General features: G+C 34.2%; 1 protein-coding gene and 1 pseudogene across 14 annotated transcripts in view; one reads left to right on the top strand and one right to left on the bottom strand.

The window, feature by feature from the left end:
• Positions 1-25,743, bottom strand: part of ANKS1B (ankyrin repeat and sterile alpha motif domain containing 1B) — a 1,084,349-nt gene that overhangs the window by 738,647 nt on the left and 319,959 nt on the right. The gene's annotated exons all lie outside the window — the stretch shown is intronic.
• LOC131483701 (large ribosomal subunit protein mL40-like) lies at positions 3,333-24,518 on the top strand (annotated as a pseudogene).

The following is a 25,743-nucleotide window of genomic DNA, read 5'->3' as shown; positions in this document are numbered from 1 at the left end:
TGTAACTAAGTTACATGTCAATACAAAAACCAGAAAGAAAGCATCAAGCACCAAAATTAATATTTAGTATTTATTTTCAGAAAGGTGACAAGGATATATTTCACAAAATATTTCACTCTACATTTTCCTGAAATATTTGGCCCCCTTTAGTGTATTTAAATACAATTTTATTTACATGTAGCCTCTGCAGGGACACATTTAATTTCACAAATGAGAAATGCTTATTATATCATGACCAAAAATAGTGCTTTGTCAGGAACCAAGTGCTCTAAGATTTAAGGCACATATGGGTATATAATTATACCCATTATTTATTTATATTAATTATATATTATACCACTAATTAATTATACCACTAATTTTTTGTTACATGTATACCACATTACTTTGGGATCACCAAAGTTAATCATTGCGACCAAACTATGAGGGCTTTTTTTTTCTCAATGCAAGAAATAAAATACAACTGAATATTCTTGATGTATGAGCTAAGTAATAAAAAAAATCTAACAAACATAATATAAATGGAAATATATAAACTGTCATTTCTTTTCTTCAAAGTAGGTCTTGAATAGGGAAGGAGAATTACTATAATTAATTATAAACATTTAAGATTCTCAGTGGGCTAGGTAATAAATGATACAGTGGCTATATGAATGTGGCTGATTTAAAACCCATTACACCTAGCTTCTTTAGACTTCCAATAAATGAATAACACTATTTTATGATCAGTTCTAATTTTCTCCCTCACAAGAATTACTCCATTAATGAATGACTTTTTAGATTAAATAACTGTGAAGTAACTTATAAAACTATGTAAATCATAGATAAGTAACAGATAAATTCAGGGTTCTTTTTCTCCCCAATTAATGCCAAATTGTTTCTTGTGGAAATGCAGCATTTTCTAAAACTCCCTGACAAATTAGATCGTGATTATAAATGATTATAAAACTCCTATATTCAATAACACTATATTCCATGTGGGAGGATAGACAAAAATATTGTGGGATCCCAAGGACTTTAACTTTAGTTGAGGGAACAAAGCACAGACATAGAGTCAGGTATATCTTACTAACACCATTTTTGAGGACAACACTGGCACATAAATTAGCTCCCTTAAATCTACATGGCTGTTATAGAATACTACCACCTTAATTTGTAATGTCATAGGCATAATATATGAAAACTGGGTTAACAACACAAAGCCCTGAGAAATACAGTATTGCATTCCAAATTCAAACTCCTTTTATCTGAAATTCTAGTTATTAAAATTAAAACATATTACTATTTTTCTTTTTGATAAAAATTATTTTAATTGCACTCTAAGCTGTTACTGTGAAGAATAATTAGAAAAAGTGAGAGCTAGAAACAGAAATACAAAAAGGGGGTAAAGCAAATGGCAGAGCAGGTAAAGAAGTTTTTGCATTGAATGTTACTACTTTTGTTTTATGAGAAGAGAGGTAGCTAACACATGAAGGATGCTTCCAATATACTTAAAGATCATTTTACAAGGGTCACAGTGACAGCGACGTGGTAGAAGAGTAGAAGTCAATAATCACTAGTCATAGCATCATAATTTGACAAAGGGTCATATACAGAAAAAACATAAATATTACCTACAAAAAAGTAAAATAAATGTACAGTCATGGCACTGAAACTGAGTGAAACAGAAAGGCGAAGAAGTTTCTAATTGATCAACTGATTACAAATGGAATGATTTTACCATGCTCTTTAATGATTATTAAAATGTACAATATGTCATCTCTAATCCTTTATATAGTGTTCAGTCGTTATTATTATATTTTAGTAAATCAAACTTGTATATTAAATAAAGTCTCTTCTAAATTTATTTATGACCTCGGTAAAGATAAAATGGATCCTAAAATTAGAACAGTAGCAATAGCAATGAAAATGGCAGATCACAGAAAATGCTGTGTGCTAGCTTCGTAATGGTGGATGATGAACATTTAGGGCAATTTAGGGGGAAACAGAAGTTTCACATTTGGATATGTTGCAATATGAGGCACTTCTGGAGAATCCAGACCAAGATGCAGATAGCATAAGTAGTTTTAAATAGTATCTGTAGCTCAGGAAAAAGATCTAGGTAGAAAACAGTTGAAAACATGGGTTAGAATTGAAGTGAATTACTAACATTTACGGACTAAAAGGATAAAGAGTGGGCATGCAGTCCAGCAGTTAAGTAAAAAACCAAAATAGACAAGTATTAAAGGAGCCAAAAGAGGAGAGAGAATGACTGGAATTAACTAAATCCTCAGCCTATGTGTCCAAGGTACACTGGGTCAGATACTATAGTGTGTTGCCTAGCCTATCTGTTGTGGAGAATGTCTTGAAATATTAAGGGTAAATATAATGAAACAATCAAGGTTCATACAAAAGAATAACTATCTGAAGGTTTCAGCTCTGGAAATGGAAAAAGAACAGTAGAATGCTACCACTAAGTCTTCAAGATAAATTATAGTGCACATAAAAATGCTTTGAGCTAAACACACTTAGAATTAATAAACTATCTAGTTATTCAATATAAGTTCACATAATTTATACCAAATATTCATCCATATTTTATAGAGGGAAGATAGCCATTTTTTTCTCTTCTTTCTAAAAGGGTTTTGAACTCCAGAAGAAAGTTTATGATGATAATAGAGGGCTCTAGAAATTTGTGTTCAGAGAAAAAAATGTAATCTTTTATATATAAAGATGATACTTCAGGCCAACTATCAATAAAAAATATATTTTGAGTTGTTTTTTGCCAGAGAAATTACAAGTTATATTGAATTTTTAAGAACCTTCCTACATGAAGCATTTCATACTCTAATTAAATGTTTACCTGGAGGTAAGCACAGGTAACCTGCTTCCAGGCTTTTTACACTTTCTTCTCACCTTGAGTTTAGTGCCATGATAAACTTTTTCTTAAGTTTTTATTAATTTATTTTGAGAGAGAGAGAGAGCAAGAGTGAGCAGGGATGGGGCAGAGAGAGAGGGAAAACAAGAGAATGCTAAGCAGGCTCTGCACTGTCAGTGGGAAGCCCAACATGGGGCTTGAATCCATGAACTGTAAGAAATGATAAACTTTTTAAATGCTGTATCTAATAATAACGTAACAGAGAGAATATTTTGGAAATATTAAACCAATGTACATATGTTTCCATTTCCCCTGAATTATGATGCCTTGAATTTCCCTATTTTATCACATAGTCTATCAGATAAGATTAGACAAATCTCTGGACAGTGAAGCTGATTCCTCATTTTCCCTGGCACAAACTAGAAACATTTCAAACTCTCCTCAACAAAATGCTAGATAAGGCATTCTTCACCAGATGGCTGCCAGAGGGGCCATAGCTGCTCTGGGAACTTGGCAGGCACAGATTAGGAACACCCACCAGTGAGCTTCATTGTTGACCTTCTGGGATCTCATTCTCACGAGATCAGAACCTCTACAAAAGAAGAAGGTAAATCCTAAAAAAGACTAAGCACCAAAAGGCCATCTGAATAAGAGGATCTGTAGGTCTTGGCTGGAAAAGGCTGGCTAAGAGCTAATTTCCACTGAAGATATTATCCCTGTAAGGTTCTTGGCTAAAGAGAGTATCTCCAGGTAGAGCTCCTTTTTGAGAAGGGCCAGAGGAGAACTCTGCTTCTGAAAAAGAAGTACTGGTACAAGCAGCAAGAACACAAGATAGAGAAGGATGCTATCAGGTCCATGTTTGAGGCCTAGCAGGAAGCTTTGTAAGAGCTGTGACTCATGTCCTAGGATCTCCATGTGAAGGCCATCAAGCCAAATCTCATTCTGTTAACCCCAGTCTGTTCCCCTTTGAGAGGGAAGGGTCAGATTACATGCCACCAGTGTCCAACTACCAACCCCCTGAGTCAGATACTAGGTATAACCAGGTGAAGACACAAATGGAGTTTAAGAGACAGAACTTCAGGCAGTTGTCCTCAGAACACATTGCCCTTGAGAGCCAGAATGACCAGGGAGGGGTCAAGCTTGTTTTTCACAGAATCATGCATGCTGTTAATAAATATAAATTTAACCAAGAAAAGAAAAGAAAAGAAAAGAAAAGAAAAGAAAAGAAAAGAAAAGAAAAGAAAAGAAAAGCTATATACAAAACAGTTCAGAGAGGGGTCTGAGTAGAGAAAACATAGAATAGCCCCTCACAAATCTCCCACAGTTGTAGTGGGACAGCTTGAAGAACTAGAAAGGTATCCAGACTCCCAAAGCCCTTTGAAAGGTGAATGAAATACAGCTGAAATTTAAGAGTTAATGAATCAAGTGCTTAAAGTCACCAAGTTATTAATTTGACTTATGATATGTTTGACTCCACAGACAGTTTTATCCCACTCCTTTTCAAGATCCTACAGTAGCTCCAACTATCTGTTTTTAAAAGTTGAAAGTTTTCATTTAGTGTTCACCTGTCCCAAGATTTCCAACCCCATCCCTCTTTACTACACAACATAACACATGTGATTCTTCTCATGTCTACTTTTTTAATTGTCTACTTCTCACTTCTGTGTCCTTGCTCCTGCCAGCCAGCATCCTTTTGATTAGGTCATATCCATTGCTAGTTTCAAAACCTAAGGAAATTATATAAATTGTCCCTCACCTTTCTGTAATACAACTTGACAATCCATACAAAAACCTTAAAAAAGATAATAACCTCTGTCTAGTGATTCAAATTTGTCTGAGTAAATATAATCAAACATATAATGATTTAAAACAACAACAACAACAAAAAACATATAATGATTTATGCATAAAGATGTTCATCAGAACATAATCTGTAATAGTAAACTACTGGAAAAAATCTACATGTATGGTTCTGAGTCAGGAAAAGAGTGAAAATAAGAATCTCAATGGGGGGGGTGCTTAACTAATCATCCTGGTACATTCTTATAATGGAATATTATGTGACCATTAAAACATTTACTCACATAGGAATATGTTCAAGATATGTTAAGTCAAAAATGTATAGTATGTATTTATAACAATATTTCAATTTTGACCAGATACGAAAAGTGTATGTTTATGTATGTGATTTATGAGAAAAATGCACAAAAGTGTCAACTTATTCATTCATTGTTTCAGTAATCATTCATTTCAAACAAACACAGTGTGTTTAGTTAGTTTAGATAACTTCTTTAAAAAAACATACATTTACTAGTAATTGGAACAAAATGTCATGTAGATTGATTTATTTGTTTATTTGTTTCTTGTCTGTCTCCATCATAATTGCCAACTCCATGGTAATAGACATTCTGTTTACCATGTTTATCACTGTATTCCCAGCATCTACCACAGAATCCAAGAGCATAAATATTTCATGAGGTAGAGGAAGCCCAAAGACTAAATAAGATAACATTAGTAGGAGAACCTAAAATAATTTAGGAGGTTTGAAAACTTTTTTAAAGGCAAGTGCCATTTAGAATAAAGCCTAGGGACATCTGGGTGGCTTAGTCGGTTAAGCATTCGACTTAGACTAAAGTCATGATCTCAAGGTTTGTGGGCTGAACTCCACACTAAGTGTAAAGCCTGCTTGGTATTCTCTCTCTTTCCCTCTCTCTCTCTCTCTCTCTCTGCCCCTTTCCCACTCACACTTTCTCTCTCAAATAAATATATAAATAAATAAACTATAAAGAAATACATATATACATACATACATACATACATACATACATACATACATACATACATAAAGCCTAAAGCCTAAAGCCTAAAGGATGAGTAAGAATTAGTCATGTGAAGAGAGTTGGGAAACTTGTTCCAGGTAGAAAATGGCTACAGATAAAAGGAAAAGTGTTAGCTGAATTCATAGAGGCAAACTAGTTATTTTGGGTGAACGTTTATAGTCAACTTATTTTTCAAATTTTCTTCACTAAACATGTATTTTTGTGGTAATCAGAGAAACAATATTCTGAACAAAAGAGATTTAAAATCTCTGACTTCTTGGAAATCACCTTGACTCTACATATTTATTTTCTTACTTTCAATAGTCTCTGCACTTAACAGACAATACTGAACACATTATTGCAAATTCAATGTTCTCTTCTAGGAGTATCTTATATTTCCTCCTAGAATCTACTCCTTTTAGGTGAATTATAATTTTTTTCTTTTCTTTTATATCTTCTGTAGCACTGGTACCATATTGTGTACCCAATGTGTATTTAAAAGCTGGTTAAAAAACACATATATACAGATATAAACAGTAAGAGAACACACAAAACCCATAATTCTGATCTTATTATCTAATGACTAGTTAGTTACTTTTCCAATGACTTTGCAGAACTAGTCCCAGAGGAATCAAAGAGAACTACTAAATTTCCCTTTAGATATTTTTGTTGAGGAAATCTCATTTGATATCAATACTGTGAAAAAAAATAAGGAAAACCTTATTTAAAATGGAGTCAGGAAGCCCTGAAGAGGCTCTCGTACACTACCACTCCTTGTAAAAAGCATATCTGACATTCCCCAACAGGAATAAGCTTACTTTACATACCCCAGTAAGAGAAAGAAAAAATTTCTCCTTGCTCAGGAGTAGCCCATCCAATGAGAAACCACTACACTCTTAAGCCAATGAGAAGCTATCACCACCCTGAACTCTTCTAAAGAGTCCCTCCCAACTTCCTCCTTTCCTCCATAAAAGCAAGCCCCTCTCTGTTCTCTGAACTTGCCTATAGTTTGCCACAGTTTGCGTGCCCTGAATTATAATTCCTCTACTTCTTTAATAAACTTTTTGCTGCTAAAATAGCTGGATTTTGGGTTTTTTTTAATATCAACAATACTTTATTCTCGCATTGGAACAAAACTTAATGTTATTTATTATCCTAAAATGTCAGAAATAGATGTTTTGATTTCTTTCCAGGATAAAGTGGAGGAAAAGAAAATACTCTGATGGAAAGTAACCATGACTACAGTTTTAAGACACATAACTGTTACTTTCATATACTTTATGTTGGTTAAAATAATAATCTATTCTTAGAAATAAAATATTTTTTGGTGAATCTTCCTTTTATACTGCAACAAAATGCTTAAAATTATTCATCAATCCAACAACAAGTGCCTTCTAGGAGTAATTATTTTTCCATAGTGTATAGAACTCTTAAGGGAGTAAAAGTATCCTGCCTCCAAAACACTTAGGATTGCTAAATATTTAAAGTCAATATTAAGTCATATTAAAATCATAAATCGTTTTTAACCTTGTTCTTTCCACTCTCAAGGGTAAGTAATAATTTTCAGCATTACCATTCCACACCCAGTTATGAACGGAAACACAAATTTAACAGGAATTATCAGGGAGGAGGCATAGTGCAGTCCTAGTCAAAGCCAATGAGCCTTGCTCCTCCACACAAATGGAATACAGATCCTATTTAGGATGACCTTTCATAAATAGAGCAAATTATGTGTATAGTTATTTAAACCAATACTCTAATAGATTGAAAATGGGTTCACATTTCCAAAAAAACCCTCTGTGGATAAGTAGAGCATGTTATTATACTTTAAGACTGCCCTCTGTTCATACTAATATAATGGTGACTTTGTTACTACGAGCAAGACTTCCCCTACCTAGGAGATCTTAGCTCTGTTCATTTTAGTGAAACTATGATTAGAACTATCTTAGTAAATGATATAAAGCAAAGAAAATGTCCTTTACAATGACAACTAGAAACAGGTGAATATGATTTCTAAAAGCATTACAATTTGAAGTGAATGATCCTGTCATGACAAAGTGCCAAATGGAGGGAAACTATTAACTCACTACTAAGTGGTGAGGGATTATTCTGCTGTCTATCCCTCAAAGAGGGTATTTGACTTGTGTCTGAACAGAGATCAGAAGTGAAAAAAAAGTGAAAAAAATATTTTTTTATCCTTGGCCAGAAATTAGAAAAGAGCTTTTGTAATATAGGTTAACAAAAGTTTGAACCAAAGAAGAAAACATGGAAGGGGCTTGGAGGAAGAGAAGGGAAAAAAGAAGATACAGATGAAGATGATATTGTAAGAAGAAAAAGGACACTAGACTATGAAAGTCCTCAGAAAGTAAAGTGCCATTATAATAGTCAATTAAAACATTAACTCAGAGACTGAATACAGATAACAGCAGTGAGAATTTTACAATTCAGAATTTTAGTGTCTTACTGAAAAATGTTTGAAATTCAGAAGTCCAATAAGATACTTTATGAAGAATACCTAAAATCATCTCATTAATTAAATATATCAAAAAGAAACAGACGTTCTCTGCAATAATTTACTCTTAAAGTACTTAAGAATTCTTCTTATGCAAATACTAGTAGCATACTAATTAAAAAAAAAAACCCTAATTGACTTCAACAAATGATCCTTAGTTAAAGCAGGTAGAATAATCAAGAATTATAAAACATGAATTGCTAACCTAGTAGCAGACAACTTTTACATTTACTTTTATTTGTTAAATGAAGCAAAATGCATAACTTGCTTCAAAGAATATTTCAAGAAATATATCACTAGAATTAGGATGTGATGATAGCATTTAAATTCCATAAAACTTATTATGAGGAAACTGTCTACCCTGACATTTCCCCAGCTAAAAAAAATAAAAAGCATTCTTATACATAATATCTAATATTTTTTTTACTCCTTTCCCATTTACAAAGTGCCTACATACATACCATTTATGCTAACCACCGCCTGCATGATGGGTATTATTTATCTCTATCTTCACAGGGAGGCAGCACAGAACACAGGCTTTGATGCTCTGTCACTGAGTAGTTTGTGACTGAGCAATTTATTTAAACTCTCTTAATCTCATTTTCCTCATGTGTAAAATGGGGTTTTATCTGCCTGATAGGGTTGTTATAAAGATTAAATGAGTCAATAACTGTGAAATGCTTAGAACAATAAGTGGTAAGCAATGAAGTTACTATGATTACTACAGATAAAATTGAGGTTAAGAGATCTGGCCTAATCCTACCCAGTAAATGAACAGAAGAGTCAGGATTCAAACTGTAATCTTTCACATAAAGTCCTGATTTTAAGCAAGCTTTAACCCAATCCAAATGAGGTTATGTTATTCTTGAAAGAGCATAGATTTTGGTGCAAATTTGGGCTCAAATAATATCTCCAACTACTTGGGCAAGTCACATAACAATTAGCCTTGGTTTTACCTATCTGTGAAATAGAGACATTAATACCTAATTCAGGATTAAATGAGACAACTTCCTAAAATCAAAATGGAAGGACATTATAAACTGAAAATTGATTCTTTGAAATATTTGGCTTTGTTGTAAATATTTTAAATTAAGAGTTCCCAAAACCTATGATGTTACAGTTGCCAGCACAACATAGGACATATAATTAGAAGGATTTTAACAGATTTGTTACCTATTGCAATAGATAAAACTGTTTTTGAGAAACTCTAATGAGTGGACTCTAATGAGTATCTACTCTGGTTTTATTAGAAAATTGTGTGAGGGGGCACCTGGGTGGATCAGTTGGTTAAGCATCTGACTTTGGCTCAGGTCATGATCTCATGGTTTGTGAGTTCAAGCTCCACCTCGGGCTCCACATTGACAGCAGAGTCTGCTTCCTATCCTCAGTCCCCTTCTCTCTCTGGCCCTCCCTGGCTTGCGCTTTCTCTCTCCCTCTCTCAAAAATAAATAAACATTAAAAAAATAAAATTGTGTGATAAACAGTATCATTGCTGTTGTATTTTAAAAATTCTTTTCCTAGAAAAAAAATAATGAGATAAATATCTCATTTTAAATGTTGAAATATGCAATAGGTATTTTTCAGAAAATGAGAAAGCCTATCAATATTATTACATATCAAATCATTTTAGAAAATACAAATCTAATCATGTTCAATTTAACAAATTAGCACTGCCATAGTCTAGCTAAGCATTCCAAGACTGTTCCTTTAATTACTGACGGGTTCAAAGCAAGTCTCCCCAAAATGTAAAACTTTGGCAGGGGGATTATTTTGAGCTAAAGGCATTTGAGACCCTGCAGACTCAAGAGAAATTTTTGCCTCTCCCTTAACTCCTTAGAAGGATCCAAATTGGGGGTCTTTCCCAGAATTAGAGTTATTATCAGAGATAATTTATCTGAATGACACATCTGTATGGCAGGCCAAACATCTAATTACCAGAAACGTCTGCTCTTCTTAGTGTACTCTGAATTGTTATCCTCCCCTTTGAAGCCCCAAGCTCCTATCTCATTCCTCAGCTCAGGATGGTATACATACCACATTTTACCTTTCTGTTTGTGAAACCTTCATGTATATGGGGTTCTCATGCATATTAAATTAAATTTCATTTTCTCTTGTTAATCTGTGTCATGTCAATTTAATTCTTACACTAGCTAGAAGAAACTTTAAAAAGGTAAAATAAAAGATTTTCTTCCCTACACCATATGATCCCATATATTAACTCATATTAAAGGAATGTTTTATTTTATTTTTTTTTAATATATGAAATTTACTGTCAAATTGGTTTCCATACAACACCCAGTGCTCATCCCAAAAGGTGCCCTTAAAGGAATGTTTTAAATAAATCTACTGGGATAGGCAAGTATCCCTATATGACATCTTTTAATACTTTTAAGATAAAACACATATGCTTTGTGCATACATATTCTACTGTGTTGAAAGTCATAAACATGTAATCCTTCAATTCTACCAATAAATTAATCTTAGAAAACTTTCTCTTCAATTTCTAAACTACAGCATAAATTTTTGTAAGTGTCAATGATCAACCCAGCTTCATTCATTGGTAAATATTTATGACATAAATTTAAATAGATGTACAGCATCTCTGTAATATGAGTTGCTAGGCTCCAAAGCTAGCTATGAAATAATTTCAAAGCCAGAAACTTGATTGCTAAAGCAAGTCATTTAATAGATTCTTTGATATAAATACACATGTATATTGTTATTTTCAATAAATGTATATTTGCTTCTTAGCAATGCCGTAACAAAGTACCACAAATTGGGTAGCTTGACACAATAGAAATTTATCCTCTCACAGATCTGAAGTCAAGATGTCAGCAGAACCATGCTGCTTCTAGATGCTTTACAGAAAGGTTCTTCCTTGCTCCTTCCTAACTTCTCATGATACCAGCAATCCTTGGTGCTCCTTGGCTTATACCTGCATTACCCCAATCTCTGCCTCTATAATCACATGGACCTCTTTCCTGTATGTGTGTCTCTATGTCCTCTCCTCTGATTACAAAAACACAAGTCATATTGACTTTAGAGTCCATCCTACTCCACTATGATTTCACATCCACTAATTACATCTACAAAGACCCTATTTCCAAATAAAGTCACATTTTGGAGATTACAGCAGACAAAAACTTGGGGGGAATGCTATTCAACCCAGTATAGTAGCTTTACATTTATTTCATGTAATTTTAGTCTTTAAAGTATGATTCAGCTGTGAGATTGTGAGACCAAACAAACTAAACTATGTCTAGCACAAAAATGTACATTGGATATTTTCTCAAATTTTTTTCATAAAATGTGTATTAGCAAATCAATTGTTTTTATATATAAAAATGTCACTACCTGCTCATGCTTTTAGACTTTACTCATGTACATCTTTTAGCTAGATTACTTTGAGCTCAGGACAGGACAAAAAGTAGAAGTAAGAAAGTGTCTATATTGTTGGGATTGAAGTGGAGGACAAAGGACAAACCAAGAGAAGATACTGTACAGCAAAGAATGGGATCATTCCTCTTGGGCAGATTCCCAGGAATAGAGTTTCTGGGTCATATGGTAAATTTATGTTTAACTTTTTAAGAAACCACCAAACTATTTTAGAGAACTCTCTATACAATTTTATATTCCTACCAACAATGCATGAGTGTTCCAATTTCTCCACAATATTGCTAACACATAGTGTTGCCTTTTTTATTGCATCCCCCAGTGAATAATGATGTGCCAGATAGTCTGCTAGGTAGTAGGTATAAAAAAGTAAGTAACACATAATCCCTGACCTTAAAGCATTATTTAATGTCAGAGAGAAAAAGAGAGAGAAGTGAAGAGATAATAACATAGCACATTAAATGAACACATGCCATTACATCATATTTTTTACTAAATAGTTTTAGGAAACTTGAACATACTCCCTTAAAAATATTCTGGAGACTCACCTAAACAAAGCCTAAGATTATATTAAAGTCATCAGCCTGTCAAGTATTTTTTCTATATACTTCTGATCTTTAAAGCAATCATGTAAGACATTCTATCAACTACTTCATTTTCTTTGAAAGGCATATGCAATAGTATGGAGTACAAAGTAATACTGCATTTAAGTTTCCTTAGGGGAAAATGACCATTATTATTTTAAGAGAATTTCCAGAAAGATGATCTCTACAATAGTAGGTTTCTCTAGTGAATGGTATTAATCATTTTGGCTAGACCTTTAAAAAAGTCAGATGGGTCCTATAAAATGGAGATTGAGGCAGATGATAGAACACTTCTGTTAAATAAAACTGAATAATTCTATACTCTGATTTTAAAGCCATACAAATGAGTCGTACACATGAATAATTTTAACAAAATGTTAAATTAATTTTTGTTTTAATTTCCTCAGATGGCCTACTTCTGAACCCAATATAAAGTGAAATAGAGGCAAGGAAATGTGGATCTCTTGAATTACATACAAAGTTGAAAAATATACTTAATGTCCCTACCAAGAAATAAGAATTATAATCTGAGTCTTATACCCATAAGAACTCCATTAGAAATGAAAGTTAATATACTGCCACATTCTGTATATATAAAATACAATATCACATCTTTGTAGAATGAAGAAAACAAAAGTAGGCTTGTGGAGAGTTTCAAGTAAGAGAATAATGATTTAACAGCAAGACTTATGGTAAAAGACACATTTTATTCATTTATCCATTAAGTACTAATCAAAGTATTAGACAGGCATGTGGCATAAAAATAATTCTCCATTCTGGAAGCCAGGGAAGATGGCAGAGTAGGAGGATTCTAAGGTCACCTGTCCCATGAATACACCTAGATAATATCCACATCAGTGTAAATAATCCAGGAAACAATGTGAAGACTAATGGAACAGACTCTCCACAGGTAAATGTACAGAAAAAGGCCACATTTGAGGGTACAGAAGGTGGACACGTGGTCAGAAGCTAAAGGGACACATAGGACCAACCACAGGAGAAGGATGCTACAGACTCAGAGAGGAGAAGGAAACAGACCCTAACAACACACAGCAGGCATAGGGAACCCAAACACGGAAGACGAATCCCCATAACATTTGGCTTTGAAAACCAGAGGGGCCTAATTTCTTGAGTTCCTACAATGAGCAGGGCTTAATACCTGGAACTTTAAGAATCAGTGGGTTCAACTCTAGAAGAGTTAAAGGGTGAGAGGAACTGATTCCCCACCCTTAAAGAGCACAAGAAACAGCACCTGTGGAGATACAGCATAGAAGCAGCAGTTTGAAAATATGTCTGGGGTATGGGGAGAGTAACTGCTTACTAACTTCACAGCTGGTGATGGAGGAACTGAAATCATTGGGAGACATCCCCAGGAAAAAGAGTTGGCAGGGACCATTTTCTTAGCTTGCCAGCCAGCTCAAATACACAGATAACTGGGACAGTGTAAAAATTCTCCTACCCACCTTCCTAAGGACTCACTTCTGCCGATCCGTCCCCTCTAGCTCTGTGGCAGTTTTCTTTTTCTTTTTTTTTAATGTTTATTTATTTTTGATAAAGAGAGAGAGACAGCAAGTAGGGGAGGGGCAGAAAGAGAGGGAGACACAGAATCTGAAGCAGGCTCTAGGCTCTGAGCTGTCAGCACAGAGCCCAATGCAGGGCTGAAACTCCAAAACCACGAGATCATAACCTGAGCTGAAGTCAGACGCTCAACCTACTAAGCTACCCAGGCACACCTCTGTGGAGCTACACTGGCTCCAGACCTGCAGAAACCTTGCTACCACCACACTCCAACCCCGTATTCTCCTGTGGACCTGTTCCTATCAAAAATTCCTTGGTTAGAGACCACCAAAGTGGTGCCACAAAATGGGAGCCATCACCACTCCACAGTGACTCCTGCTCAGAGGAGAGGGAAAGATAATCATACTTCCCTATGGCCCCAGCAGTGGGCAGGGGGCAGACATTGGGTCTGACTGTAACCCCTGCTCACCAATTAAAGCTTCTCAGGGACAACACAGGGAAAGTGCTTTGAAATTCCATGCTACTGCATCTCTGGCAAATGCCTGGTCTGACTCAACTCAAGTCCAAGGCAACCCCAGACAGGCCCACTAATAACACAGGGACCAAACCTGCCCACAACAGACAAGAGCCATTACAGAAAACTAGACTGAAGGCAAGAATGGCTCAGCACAACACGAAGGTGCATGCAATACACATAGGAGACTCCCTTAAAGTATGAGGTTCTGATGAACAGAGGACACTGCACCACAGGGCACTACAGGATCTTTTCTTCATGAGGCTACTATTTTCAAAAGTAGGAGACATAGCTGACTTTCCTAACACACAGAAATAGGAAGTTAGCCAAAATGAGGAGACAGAGGAATATATCTCAAATGAAAGAATGAAAAAATCACAGCAGGAGTGCTAAACAAAACAGATATAAGTAAGGTGCTTGATAGAGAATTTAAAGTAATAGTCATAAAGATACTCACTGGACTTGAGAAAACAGTGGACAAAGTTATTGAGACCCTAACAAAGAGATATAAAAAAGAACCAAAACCAACCAAAGAGGAAGAAGTCAATAACTGAAATTAAGATACAATGGATGGAATAATTAGTAGACTAGAAAAGGCAGAAAAATTAATCAGTGACCCGTAAGAAAGAATAATGGAAAACAATCAATATGAACAAAAGTGAGAAAAAATGATAAATAATGAAAAATGAAAATAGGGAACTCAGCAACATATTCAAGTGTAATAACATTCACATTATAGAGATCCCAGAAAGAGAAGAGAGAGGAAAGGGGGACATAGTATGTATCTGAAGAAATAATAGCTGAAAACTTCCTGAAACTAGGGAAAGAAACAGAATCCAGATCCAGGAGACAAAGAGAACACCCAAAAAAAATCAACCCAAGAAGGTCCACATGAAGACAGAGTAATTAAAATGGCAAAAAAAAAAAATGATAAAGAATTTTAAAAGCATCAAAAGCAAAGGAAGTAGATATATACATGGGAAACCCCATAAGGCTATCAGCTGATTTTTCAGCAGAAACTTTGCAGGCCAGAAGGGAGTTAATGATATATTCAAAGTGCTGAAAGGAAAAACCCAGAAACCAAGAATACTCTATCTAGCAAAGTTATCATTCAGAATATGAGACATATAGAGTTTTCCAGACAGATGTCCATTCTCATCACTGCTGTTCAATGTAGTACTGGAAGTCCTAGCCTCTGCAGTCAGACAACAAAAAGAAATAAAAGGCATCCAAGTCAGCCAGGAAGAAGTAAAACTTTTACTCTTTGCAGATGACATGATATTCTACGTGGAAAACCTGAAAGGCTCCACCAAAATATTGCTAGAACTGATACATGAATTAAGCAAAGTTGTAGGATATGAAATCAATGTATAGAAATCAGTTGCATTTCTATACATCAATAATGAAGCAGCAGAAAGAAAAGTGAAGGAATCAATCTCATTTACAATTGCACCAAAAACCATAAAATACCTAGGAATAAACCTAACAAAAAAGGTAAAATATCTATACACTAAAAACTATAGAATGCTTTTGAAAGAAATTAAAGAAGACACAAAGAAATGGAAAAACATTGATGCTCCTGGATTGGAAGAAAAAATATTGTTAAAATGTCTTTACTACCTAAAAGCAATCTACACATTCAATGCAATCCCTATCAAAATAACACCAGCATTCTTCACAGAGCTACAACAAACAATTCTAAAATCTGTATGGAACCAGAAAAGACCCCAAATAGACAAAGTAATATTGAAGAAGAATATCAAAGCTGGAGGCATCACAATTGCAGACTTCAAGCTGTATTATAAAGCTATAATCATCAAGACAGTATGGTACTGGCACAAAAACAAACACACAGATCAGTGGAACAGAATAGAGAGCTCAGAAATGGACTCACAAAGACATAAACAACTCATCTTTGGCAAAGTAGGAAAGAATATGCAGTGGAAAAAAGACAGTCTCTTCAGCAAAAGGTGTTGGGAAAACTGGACAGCGACATGCAGAAGAATGAGCCCAGACCACTTTCTTACCCCATACATAAAAACAAACTCAAAATGCATGAAAGACCTAAATAGAAGATAGGAAGCCATCAAAATCCTAGAGGAGAAAATAAGCAACAACCTCTTTGAATTCGGCCGCAGCAACTTCCTAATAGACATGTCTCAGAGGTAAAGGAAACAAAAACAAAAATGATCTATTGGGATCACATCAAGATAAAAATCTGTACAGTGAAGGAAACAATCAATAAAACTAAAAGGCAACCAATGGAATTGGAGAAGATATTTGTAAATGATATATCAGTTAAAAGGGTTAGTATCCAAAATCTATAATAACTTATCAAACTCAACACAACACCCAAAAACCAAATAATCCAGTGAAGAAATGTGCAAAAGACATGAACAGACACTTTTCAAAAGAAGACATCCAGAAAGTAACAGACACATGAAAAGATGCTCAACATCATACATCATCAGGGAAATACAAAACCACAATGAGATACCACCTCACACCTGTCAGAATGGCTAAAATTAACAACTCAGGAACAACAGATGTTGGCAAGGATGTGCAAAAAGGAGAACCCTTTTGTACTGCCGGTGGGAATGCAAACTGGTGCAGCCACTCTGGAAAACAGTATGGAGGCTCCTAAAAAAATTAAAAATAGAGCTACCCTAAGACCCAGCAATAGTACTACTAGGATATCTAAAGGATACAAAAGATATAAAAATGCTGATTCAAAGGGGCTGCATTTGAACTTTCTGATTCAAATTTATAGGAGTGCTATCAACAATAGACAATAGCCAGGGGCGCCTGGGTAGCTCAGTTGGATAAGCATCTGACTTCGGCTCAGGTCATGATCTCATGGTTCATGGGTTCGAGCCCCTCATTGGGCTAGGTGCTGACAGCTCAGAGCCTGGATCGTGCTTCTGATTTTGTGCATCTCTCTCTCTCTCTGTCTCTTTCTCTCTCTCTCTCTCTGTGTCTCTGCACCTCTCCTGCTTGTACTCTGTCTCTCTCTCTCTCAAAAATAAACATTAAAAAAATTAAAAATAAAAACAATAGCCGATAGCCAAATTATGAAAATAGCTCAAATGTCCATTTGGACTGATGAATGGATAAAAAAGATGTGAGATTATATATATATATATATATATATATATATATATATATATATATATAACAAAACAGATGAACATAGGGGAAGGGAAAGAAAAATAAGATAAAAACAGAGAAGGAGGCAAACCATAAGAGACTCTTAAATACCAGACAACAAACTCAGGGTTGCTGAAGGAGGGTTGAGTGGAGGATGGGCTAAACTGGTGATGAGCATTAAGGAGGGTGCTTGTTGGGAGGAACACTGGGTGTTATATGTAAGTAATGAATCACTAAATTCTACTCCTGAAAACATTATACTATATGTTAAATAACTTGCACTTAAATTAAAAAAAAATTTTCCCAGAGAAACAAAAGTTAAAGGAATTCATGATGATGAAAGCAGCCCTACAAGAAATGTTAAAGGGAACTCTTTGAATGGAAAGGAAAGACCATAAGCAGGATTAAGTAGGAAGCACAAAGCAGCAAAATTAAGTATATCTATAAAATTCAGTCAAGGGACTCACAAAATAAAAGAATTTAAAGTATGATACCATTTACTAAAATGGTGGGGAGGGTTGGAGGAATAAATTTAGTGCTTTTAGAATAGGTTTAAATTTAAGCAACCATCAACCTAATATAGACTGCTATATTCATAAGATGTTATATATAAGCCTAATGGCAACCACAACTCAAAAACTAGTAATAGATATGCAAAAAATAAAGAACAAGGAATCCAAGTACACCACTAAAAAAGGCAAATGATGAGAGAAGAGAGCAAAAGAAGAAATGAATAGAGAACTACAAAACAACCATACAACCAGTAACAAAATGGCAATAAATGCATATCTATCAATAATTACTTTTAACTGCAAATAAACTAAACACTCCAGTGAAAAGACAAAGAATGGTGGAAAGGATAAAAAAGCAACACCCATGTATATGCTGCCTACAGAAAACTCATTTCAGAACTAAAAACATGCAGATTGAAACTGAAGAGATGGAGAAAGCACTTATCTCACAAATGGAAATGAAAAGGAAGTCAGGGTAGAAGTACTTATTTTGGACAAAATGGACTTTAAAACAAGGACTTTAAGTAGCACCTCGGTGGCTCAGTTGGTTAAGTGTCCAACTGTTGATTTTGGTTCAGGTCATGATCTTGTGGTTTGTCAGTTCAAGCCCCATGTCAGGCTCTACACTTACAGTATGGAGCCTGCTTAGGATTCTCTCTCTCCCATTCTCTCTGTCCCTCCCTTGCTCTCTCTTAATCTCTCTCTGTTTCTCTCTCAAAATAAATAAATATTAAAAAATATAATAAACAATGACTTTAGTAAGAGACAAAGAACACTCTCTAATTATCATGGGAATAATCCAACCAGAAGATATAACATTTGTAAATTTTATTCACCCAACATGGAGGCACCCTAATACCTAAAGCACCCAATAACAAACATAAAGGAAGTAATCAATAGTAATACAATAATAGTAGGGGACTTTAACACCTCACTTACATCAATGGATAGATCATCCAAAATGAGAATCAACAAGGAAAGAGTGGCTTTGAATGTCACATTGCAACAGATGAATATAACAGATATATTCAGAACATTCCATCCTAAAACAGCAGAATACACATTCTTTTCAAGTGCACATAGAACATTCTCCAGAATAAATCACGTTAGTCCACAAAACAGTCTCAAGAAATCCAAAAAGATCAAAGCCATTCCATGCATGTTTTCTGACCACAATGCTATGAAACTAGAAATCACCCACAAAGGAAAATCTGGAAAGAACACCGACACATGGAGGTGATATAACATGCTACTAAATAGTGAATGGGTCAACAAGAAATCAATAAAGAAATAAAAAAATACATGGAGACAAATAAAAATGAAAACACAATGGTCCAAAATCTTTGGGATAGAGCAAAAGCAGTACTAAGAGGGAAGGTTATAGCAACACAGGCCTACCTCATGAAGCAAGAAAAATCTCAAATAAACAGCTTAAATTTATACCCAAAAAAGCTGAAAAAAAAAAAAGACTAAAACTCCAAAGCAATGTTATGTTTTAACAAAGATTAAAACATAAATTAACAACACAGAAACTAAAAAAAACCAACATATCAATAAAAACAGGAGTTGGATCTTTGAAAAGATCAACAAAATTGATAAAACTTTAGCTAGACTGATGAAAAAAAGGAGAGGACTCAGGATCAGAAATGAAAGAGAAGAAATAACAACCAATGCCACAGAAATCTAAATGATTATAAGAGAATATTAAAAAATTATATGCCAACAGAATGGACAACCTACAGGAAATGAATAAATTTCTAGAAATATATAACCTCCCAAACCTGAATCAGGAAGAAATAGAAAATTTGAACAGATTGATTACCAGCAATGAAATTGAATCAGTAATCAAAAGACCCTCAAGAAACAAGAAAGTCTAGGGTCAGAAGACTTCACAGATGAATTCTACTAAACATTTAAAGAAGAGTTAATATCTATTCTTCTCAAATTATTCCAAAAAAATAGAAGAAAACTTCTGAATTTATTATATGAAGCCAGCATTACCCTTATTCCAAAATCAATTAAAGATACTACACAAAACAAGAACTACAGGCCAATATCTTTGATGAACATAGATGCAAAAATCCTGAACAAAATATTAGCAATCCAAACCTAACAATACATTTAAAAAATCATTCACCATGACCAACTGCAATTCATTCCTAGGATGTAAGCATGCTTCAATATTTGGAAATCAATCAACATGATACATCACATCAAGAAGGATAAAAAGCATACAATCATTGGAATAGAAGCAGAAAAAGCAGGTGACATTGTACAACATTCATTCATGATAAAAACCCACAACAAGTAGAGGGAATATACCTTACCATAATAAAGGTCAAATATAAAAAACCCACGGCTAACATCATCCTCAATAGTAAAATCTGAGAGCTTTTCCCCTCATATCAGGAACAAAACAAGGATGTCTACTCTCACTACTTTTATTTATTCAACATAGTACTGGAAGTTCCCGGCTACAGCAATCAGACAAGAAAAAGAAGTAAAAGGCATCCAAATTGGTAAAGAAGTAAAACTGTCAATGTTTACAGATGACATGATACCATATATAGAAAACCCTGGATTCCATCAAAAGAACTACTGGCACAGGTAAATGAAATCAGTAAGGCTCCATGACTCAAAATTAATACACAAATATCTGTTGCATTTCTATACACTAATAATAAAGTAGCAGAAAGAGAAATTAAGAAAATCCCATTTACAACTGCACCAAAAATAATAAAATACCTGGAATAAATTTAACCAAGGAGTTGAAAGACCGGTACTTTGAAAACTATAAAACACTGATGAAAGAAACTGAAGACGGCATCAAAAAATGGAAAGGCATTCCATGCTCATGGATTAGCAGACAAATGTTAAAATGTCTATACTACCCAAACCAATCTACACATTCAATGCAATCCTTATCAAAATAACACCAGCACTCTTCACAGAGCTAGAACAAACAATCTTAAAATTTGTATGGAACCACAAAAGACCCCAAACAGCCAAAGCAATCTTGAAAAAGAAGAAAAAAACTGAAGGAATCACAATCCCAGATTTCAAGACATACTACAAAGTTGTAGTAATCAAAACACTATAGTACTGGCACAAAAACCGCCACATAGGTCAAAAGAACAGAATAGACATACCAGAAATAAACCCCAATTACATGGTCAACTAATCTTTGACAAAGAAGACAAGAATATGCAATGGGAAAAAGTCTTTTCAACAAATGATGTTGGGAAAATTGGACAGCTACATGCAAAAGAATGAAACTGGACCACTTTATTATACTATGCACAAAAATAAGTTCAAAATAGATGAAAGACCTAAATGTGAGATCTGAAGCCATAAAAATCTTAGAAGAGAGCACAGGAAGTACTTTCTCTGACATTGGCCAAAGTAACATCCTTCTAGATATGTCTCCTGATGCAAAGGAAAAAAAGCAAAAATAAACTATTGGTAATACATCAAAATAAAAAGCTTTTGCGCAGCCATGGAAACAATAAATAAACTAAAAGTAACCTATGGAATGGGAGAAGATATTTGCAAATGACATATATGATAAAGTGTTAGTAGCCAAAATATATAAAAAGCATAAAACTCAACATCCAAAAAACAATCAACATCACTAATCACCAGGGAAATACAGTGTCAGAATGGCTAAAATTAACAACTCAGGAAACAAGTGTTGGCAAGGATGTGGAGAAAGGCAAACACTCTTACGCTACTGGTGAGAATGCAGACTGGTGCAGCCACTCTGGAAAACAGTATGGAGGTTCCTCAGAAAGTTAAAAATAGAACTACCCTATGGCCCAGCAATTGCCCTACTAGGTATTTATCCAAAGGACACAAAAATACTGATTCAAAGGGATATATGCACCCTGATGCTTATAGCACCATTATCAACAATAGAAAATTATGGAAATAGCCCAAATGTCCATTGACTGATGAATGGATAAAGAAGATCTATATATAATGGAATATTACTCATCCATCAAAAAGAATGAAATTTTGCCATTTGCGATGATGTGGATGGAACTACAGTGTATTATGCTAAGAGAAATAAGTCAGTCAGAGAAAGACAAATACCATATGATCTCACTCATATATAGAATTTAAGAAACAAAACAAATGACCAGAGGAGGGGAGAGACAAATCAAGAAACAGACTTTTAACTATAGACAACAAACTGAAACTGAGAGCTACTGGAGGGGAGGTAGGGTATATGGGTCAAATAGGTAATGGGTATTAAGGTTGGCACTTGTGATGAGCACTGGGTGTTGTATGTAAGTGATGAATCACTAAATTCTACATCCAAAACTAATATTACTAGTTATGTATGTTAACCAGCTGGAATTTAAATAAAAATTTGGATAAAGAATAAAAAAGATTCTTAATTATTCAGGGATAAAAGGAAGGGGTGGATAAGATATAAATATGACTATCACTGACTGAATGCAGAGAAAAGGGGGTAATTTAGAATAATTACAAGAGAAGGATTTCAACTTTTAGTTGTGTACATATATATTTGGAAATTAGAAACTTCGATTTAGGAATCATTGGCCATGAGTATTGTTAAATTATTAAATGGTAAATAATCAATTTTAGTAGAATTTGATTGCTAGTACCAATGTGTTTCAAGGCAGTTCCTCCATAATTTTTATGCTATGAGTTTTGGCCACCTAGACTGTATCCAATTAGCTAACTTTCTTTAGATACTGACTACCATTCTGGAAAATTATTCTTAAAGTCTACATCAGAGAAAACAAAACATTTATTGTTCTATTTATGTCTGATGATATGTACTTTGGGTCCAGGTGCTAGAGACCTCATAAATGCTGAGGAGAACTACCAATCCTAAAAGGCTTTGGAAATGAAAACTTACCACTTACATAAATCCTCTAGGGAACTGATGAAAAATTACCTTAGCCCAGTGGTCCTTACAATTTTTCTATCCCATGACTTCCCAATCCCTACATCTTTTCTCTCTTAAACCAAATCACATAACTGCAGTATTTTTGTGCTTCTGGGAAGGAAAGAAAGAGATTATCATTTTTATGAGAGCACAGGGTACACTCAATAAATGTTGAAAAAGAGCACCAGGCACAGACAGACAACAAAAAAGCTACAGGAAGACTGTGGATCATGAGGATTTGACAAGCAGGTGGTTCTGTGGTCATCAAATCACTATTCATAGATGTGTTGTTCTGGGCCAGAGATTCCTGTTCTGAGAAAAATGCCTCAGCCATTTCCCCAGGGGACATCAGTCACTCATGTCAACACACAACTCGGAAGGAATTCAAAACTTAACTGGGTTAAAAATTGCTTCTAAGTATGTTTTCTTAATCTAATTTAAAGTTTAAGAAAATCAAAGGAATTCTAACTCCCTCCAAATTCCCTACCTACATCTTCAGCCCTATTTTTATTACTTATATTTTTCAAGTACAAAGTCTTTTGTCTCAATGTAAAGTGGTTTATGAATTGCTTCCTTTAGGATATAAGAATGCCTTCCTACCTTCTCACATCCCTCCTTCTATCTGAAATGTCTTCCCTTGTCTTTACATTCAAAGTTCAGTCTTCAGCTTAGGTTCTACTTAATTCCTGGAAATTTTCTCGGAACATGTCAGCTATCAGTCATAATGCCTCTTTAGTATTGCTACTATAACCATAACATTTAGAACTCAGCAAATGATTTTATGTATCTGTTCTATGCCTCTAACTATATTAAAAGCCCTTTTGGATAGAGTCAGCATATAATATCTTATTGTAGTACCAGTGTCCAATAGGTCTCAATAATTAGGATGATAAAGATCATCTATAAGCAGATTCCAAAATATATTTCAGCCCTTTATTCTAGCCTATGAAGATGATCTTTTTAATCAAACTTTGTATTCTGTGTAAACTTTTCCAATTAAAATTTCCACTTCTTTCCTACCAATAAAGTTTTATTTTCATAAATGAGACTTCCTTGCTATATTTCCTTTAATAACTACTCTATCTCTCAAATTTTAACACTGCCTTAAAAAAGAAAGATCATTTTTCAGAGTAAGATTGTATCTTTAGCTTAATGTTCACAGTATCCCATTATGTTAATGCATTTAGGAAAAGCATAAAAGTAACTAAGAGATTGCTTTTTGTGGCACTTTACAAGTACAATTTGCTTTACACAAAAAATAATGCATCCTAATTTGAAAAGTTAATTTATAAGATTCAATCTTTTTATATCAGAGATGCCAGCTGGGCACAGGCTTGTGACAATGAATGAAAACAGAAAACAGAGATTTTTATTATAGAACTCTTTTCAAGGAAGTCAAGAATATTAATGATTATGCCTTTATATATTCCACAACTTAACTAAAGTTATATTAGCGAATGCAACAGAATCAGAATCAGGAGGTATGTATAAGATAATCTAGCTCAGGAGTTCACAAATGGTATTCCAAAAATAGTGTTACTACAAAAAGTGACACTGTAGTTACCTAAGTTTAGGAAACTCTGCTTGTTCTTTTCTCCCTTTTAGAGATGCATATACACAACACCGAGAAGTTCAGCAGCAAAGAAACCTCTTCAATTTCAGAAATATATTTGATCATGGAACATTTATACTAGTAATGCCTGCTAACATACTAGAAATCAGAACTAGTCATCATACTAGTTAGAAAATGCTGATCTAGTATAAGACTTTTATTTTATAGGTTTTTTTTAAATGAGAGTCATAGCAGTTAAATAGCTGTCAAGGTGAGACACTATGGAGAGCAGCAGAGTCAACCCAAACTCAGGTCTCCTAATCCCACCCTTCCTCCATGCCTCATTGGTTATATATACAAAACACATTTAATAGAACCATCACTTTGCAATTCAAAGTCTCTCCATCACTGCTAAAATACAAGTTTTTAAAAAGCATACACTAATATGTATTTCAAGCATACCCAGAGCTTGTCTATCACTTTGCCTAAATTTCTCTTTTTGTTTTTAAAATTAAAAAGGTTGAATCTGATAGCAAATAACCTGAGACATTTGTGATAGGTGGGACAGCACCAGAAGCCCCTGAGACTAGGTTTAAGATGTGTCCATCCAGATAAAATCTCAGATGAATTTTAATATAACAAAGTACTTATAAAATTATGTTTAATTCCAGTTTGAGATTTTAAAACAATGATAGAGATTTAATGAAGGCATTAGAAGCAGAATCCTTAATTTGGCAATATACAAGAAAACATGAATTCAGAAGGAAGGTTTCTGTGATTGGAGAAGCCATGCATCATACTTAATGTATGTCCCAGGAATTTATTATTTAAAGCAAGATTAGTGAAGTATCAATCTGTGAAATTCTACAGGAAATTCATTTTATAACTTAACTGATATTCCTATCATCAGTAACTTAATTTTTCACACATGAGTTCTCATTTAAATGTTCTGAATGTCTAAACCAATTGTACTTCAGTAGTGTGAAAAATATTCTATATATTTAGTATTCATGATATTCATTTAAACAAGATGATTAGAACAAATTTGTCAGTCTGAAAAAACTGCCAGTGGTATTTAGCCGGATTGGGGGAACATGATCTGAAGTCCAACACCTCCTTTTCTCAAGCTTAAAAAGAATGTAAAGTCATAAAATGTATGCATTCAAAAAAAAGAGAAAGAAATACAGAATTCATAGAGAAAAATTCTTATTCCAAATAAGAATACCTTTCGTTTTATTTATTTGTTAAAGCTCTACATCCAACTTGGGCTTGAACTCATCAACTTGAGATCAAGAGTCGCATGCTCTACCTTGGAATAACTTTCATTTTAATGAAGGTAAAAGATTTCTGATATATTTCTATTTGACATAGTTTTCACTTTAATACTATTTCATAGTATTTCACTTCATTTTATTTT

The sequence above is a fragment of the Neofelis nebulosa genome, chromosome 8 (assembly GCF_028018385.1).
Source record: "Neofelis nebulosa isolate mNeoNeb1 chromosome 8, mNeoNeb1.pri, whole genome shotgun sequence".
NCBI lineage: Eukaryota > Metazoa > Chordata > Mammalia > Carnivora > Felidae > Neofelis > Neofelis nebulosa.
This window is presented reverse-complemented; position numbering and strand designations above follow the sequence as displayed.